This window comes from Lipotes vexillifer, unplaced genomic scaffold (genome assembly GCF_000442215.2).
Source record: "Lipotes vexillifer unplaced genomic scaffold, Lipotes_vexillifer_v1.1 scaffold70, whole genome shotgun sequence".
Classification (NCBI taxonomy): domain Eukaryota; kingdom Metazoa; phylum Chordata; class Mammalia; order Artiodactyla; family Lipotidae; genus Lipotes; species Lipotes vexillifer.
The window spans coordinates 456497-461125 of record NW_006789896.1 but is presented as its reverse complement, the minus strand read 5'-3'; the positions used below and the strand labels follow the sequence as shown (position 1 = coordinate 461125).

Below are 4629 nucleotides of genomic sequence, written 5' to 3'. Positions count from 1 at the left end.
TGCTAAGTTCTAAATATTCAAAGAAAGACTGCAGGTGTTGCTTTACTTCTCTCTGGTCCCTTTACCAAACCCCTACATCACTTATGATGTTACTTGTTAATATTCTGCAATCCAAAATGAAAAATGCAGGTACACAAGTTTGCAAAATTTCACTTAACCAAATAAATTTAAAAATAGATAAAATACTTAAATTCCTGCAACACAAACTTGGTTTTCATATTCATTTGAACATTTTAGAATTACTCAAACACGAGAATTGAAAATGTGTGTGCTATTTGGAAGAGAACTACTGAATTTATTCTCCAGAAGAAAAAGCAGACCTGAAGCATCACATTACTGGAACACCTGAAATGTTGACAAGTTCTTACCTTCTAAACTTCAATGAAAGCTGCTTGCACAAACTATTTAAAGAATATCTGCCCTGGGCTTCCCTGGTGGCACAGTGGTTGAGAGTCCGCCTGCCGATGCAGGGGACGCGGGTTCGTGCCCCGGTCCGGGAGGATCCCACATGCCGCGGAGCGGCTGGGCCCGTGAGCCATGGCCGCTGAGCCTGTGCGTCCGGAGCCTGTGCTCCGCAACGGGAGAGGCCACAACGGTGAGAGGCCCGCGTACCGCAAAAAAACAAAAAAGAATATCTGCCCCTATTAAACAAGCCAGATATCTGATGTATTAAGGAGGTCAGAAGCTGAGTCACTTCATTTCTTTCTGTTGCCTCCAGTTGCCAGAATACTGGCAACTCGCATCCATGTAGATTCCCAGCATGGAACTGATGGGATCGTATTTTTGAACTCCATACGCTGGTACTACTTCTGCACGCTTGATTACTTTCTGTGTATCATACAGAAGAAACGTGCTGAAAAGAACGAATCCACCATAAATTGCCAGTGAGTACAGAGTGGCACCAGCCACAGTGGTAGGTGGAAGAAACATAGATCCTAGTGAGGACACAAAGACGACACCCAGGCCCACGCCCAGGGGTGCTCCCATGGTCAAAAACTTCTCACTGGGTGCACATATGGCCACAGTGGAGAGGCCTCCCACAATACCAGCTGTGTACCATGCAGCTGTGATGAGAAGAGGCCCCCCCTAATATCGTCAGAGGAGCCACCACTGTACCCATCACACCAGAATGTAGTAACCAAGCAAGGTGCTTTGGGCCTGGGCTCTGGTCATATGATATCGACTGGACCAGCATTCCAGCTCCAATCATGGCTGCAAAGGTTGCACCAATTGTCACCCAAGAGCCTCTCATCATGAAGTTCACGAGGGCAGGAGTTCTGCTCACTGCCAGGGCAGACAAAGCTGTTATGCCGATCCTTCCTGCTAAGTACATATAGGTGGTATGAATTCTATCCTTCACACACTGAGGCCAAATTACAGCTTTTTCAATAGCTCCAATCTCATTAGACATTCCCAAGCCATAGTAGCACAAAACTCTAAGACCAACAGCAGCCCCTCCAGCAATCTTCCCATCTGATCAATTTTAAATATTTTTTCCAATGATGGTTCCGAAGCTGCCTCCTTGAGTTCTTGGCTAGTTTTCCCATGCCAAATTCCAATTCTTGTCCTGGTGGCATATTCCCTGCTGGGTGTTAAGAGCCATTGATTTTTCGTGATGGAATTCTTCACAACAGGGGAGGCCTTGGTGAAAGCTGGTGGAAAACCCTGGTAGGTAGTGTGCGGAGACACACAAGTCTTGCGGGCAGCATGGTGGTGCACCAGGTTTACCAAGCAGATCTGAAACGCTCAGTCCCTGGTCAACTTAAGTGCGCAGTTCCCCTTCCAGCCGGCGAAACGCAACGACCGTGCCCTCCGCCCACCTCTTACTCAATTGTGGATTTTAAATTCCCCTTTTCATCTTTATTTCCTCAGGGAGAAAAAAACAATCCTGGTGGTTGACATCAGGAAGGCGAGGCCACGGAGTTAGGTAGGAGGATCTACATATTTCTCTGTGATCAACAGCTCTGCTTCCTCACCTCCTTAGCTGCTGGAGACAGGCTGCTGCTTCCAGATGTGGGATGGGGTGGTGCACGCCAGCAAATGCCTGGTGCGCAGCAAGGGGCTCCACAAACATCTGCCCAACACGCTTCTCCTAAGGACGATCTCTAAACGTTTGTTAGCAAAAGTTCTGGAAATCAGGATCAGTAAACTGCAGAGTACCTTATGAGCGGCAATGACAGACAAAGGCAGGAACTGCGCACGCGGTAGGCAGCCCTCCTCATGCCTGTGCTGAACAGTATCTCATCTCATCGCCACAACCCCACTGCTGGGGTGGCGTTGCCCTCAGGTCAAAGGTGAGGATACTTATGCTCTGAAAATGCACTTACCCACCCAAGATCACACACTCAGTCCATCCTGGAGTCACAATTCAAACTCAAGTCTATGGCCAAAGTCCATCCTTGTTCTGCTAGACCAGAGGTTATACAAGCTGAAGGCCTGTGTCTGTACGTGAACCCTAGACATGTACGTAAAAACACAACTTTCTTGCTTCTCCTCAAAAAATTCTGAAGATCTGGCAACAATCAGCCAGAACAAAATAATGGCTCCTCTTTGGACAAGGAACTTGCCAGTTCACTCCACCTTTTTTTAAAAAAAATTTATTTATCTATTCATTTATTTAGGCTGCACTGGGTCTTAGTTGAGGCATGTGGGCTTCTTAGTTGCGGCACGCATGCCAGATCTAGTTCCCCACCAGGGATCGAACCCGGGCCCCCTGCATTGGGAGCGTGGAGTCTTACCCACTGGACCACCAGGGAAGTCACTCACGCCACCTACTTTTTAAAGGTTTCCTATTCCTGGATATCTTTGGGCTTACAACCTTTGCACCATAGTTTACGTGCCATCCTTTATTTTAGAACAGAATTCTTCCAAAGTATATGTAAGCAAAATACTAACCCACATTGGTCCCCATCTTTCATGGGAGAGGCAAAGAGCTGGGCTGCACGATCTTCCTGCGTTGGCACAGGTGAGCGAACGGTGTCATTGGACCTGTTGAGACTGTACTCCTGCTCCCTCACCCCGAAGGCTGGTTTCTCCCGCTGCCAGCTGTTTTCTCAGCCCAGCGGTTACTGATGTGCTGGGATAGGAGGGCATTCACATACCACTGGGGAAATGAGGAAAAGTATAGCATGAAAATACCAACTGAAAAGGTACTCACTAGAGGTCAAAATAGTCCACTAGTAGTAGCAATAAAAAAGGAAGTTGATGAAATCTTTGTGGGGAGGGACAGGGAACATACATTGAGAAGAGCTCTTTGCTTTCTCTCAATTAATGGAAGCTAATTCAATTAAAACTGGGGCAAACTAGATTGAGGGTGCCTCTATTGCTGGGCAAAGCTTGGGTTGCCCACAGTTTAATTTCGTTTTTTCAAAAAATTAATTTAATTAATTTATTTACTTTTGGCTGCATTGGTTCTTCGTTGCTGCGCATGGGCTTTCTCTAGTTGTGGCAAGCAGGGGCTACTCTTCGTTGCGGTGCGAGGGCTTCTCATTGCAGTGGCTTATTTTGTGGTGGAGCACAGGCTTTAGGCGCGCGGGCTTCAGTAGTTGTGGCATGGCCCACGGTTTAATTTCTCAAGAGATTTCCTGAGAGGTTGCACATAAAGGTCTGTTGTTGAACTGAAGAAAGATGCTGGGAATAGGCTCTCTGATCCTGCTCTGTTGTCAGGTTGGTTTCACCACCCAGGGGCCCACCGTGCCTCTCCCCATGGAGACACTGCTGGGTTTCAATGTGCTTTTCATTCTCTTGGCTGCCTGAGCAAACAGCCATCACTGTTTCCATTGTGAGCTCTTCTCCGTCTGGAGCCAAGCCCAAGTTCATGGAACATGTGCTTGCGACCAACATTTGGCAGCCTGGGTCCCCACTTGGAGCGACTTTCTGCCTTTGCCTTTTTCCCATCAAGACAGTTCCTGAATCTGGAGACTGAAGAGCAGCGCTGAACACGCTTAGTTCTAAAAGCTGGTTCCTCATCCTGCTAGCTCACTGGGATGAGGGACAAAAAATTCACACCCAAATCCAGAGCCCAGGTTACAAAGACAAAAATTATTTCCATCCCTCCCTTGTTACCCACATGACTGAGGGCATACATATCTCACAGCATCAATGGGCTTAGTTTCCTGGAGAAAATTTCTCTTTGTATTATCTACCGAGTTAAGAATTTTTATGAGAAATCCTAATACAAGTGGAAAAAAATTGAGCATCCTAATCCTGAGGCCTCATTTTCTAGGTCAGGTGACAGAATGAAGAGATTAAATGCTTTCCCCACATCCACACAGGAAGTAGTGGCAGAGTTGCTCCTAGAACATAATTACTTGAATATCCAGACCAAAGTTTATTCTACTATATGCCAAGTCACTAATAAGGACTGGTTTTTTGTTTGTTTTTTTTTAACATTTTTATACTGAGATATAATTCCATACAATAAAATGCACAGATCTTAAGTGTAGAGCTTAATAAATTTTTGACAAATGTTTACACCCACGTGATCAAAACTCCAGTTGAAACATGGAATGTTTCCATCATCCTAGAAAGTTCCCTTGGGCCTTTTTCCACTCAACTCCCTTGTCCCATCTTCCCGCACCCAGCAACAACCCCTGCTCTGATTTCCATCCCTTCTGATTAAGTTTTGGG

The 4629-nt window shown here is 46.3% G+C and overlaps 1 pseudogene; it reads right to left on the bottom strand.

The window, feature by feature from the left end:
* Nucleotides 1-695: 695 nt before the first annotated feature.
* Nucleotides 696-1709, bottom strand: LOC103075757 (growth hormone-inducible transmembrane protein pseudogene; annotated as a pseudogene).
* Between the last annotated feature and the right edge of the window lie 2920 nt (nt 1710-4629).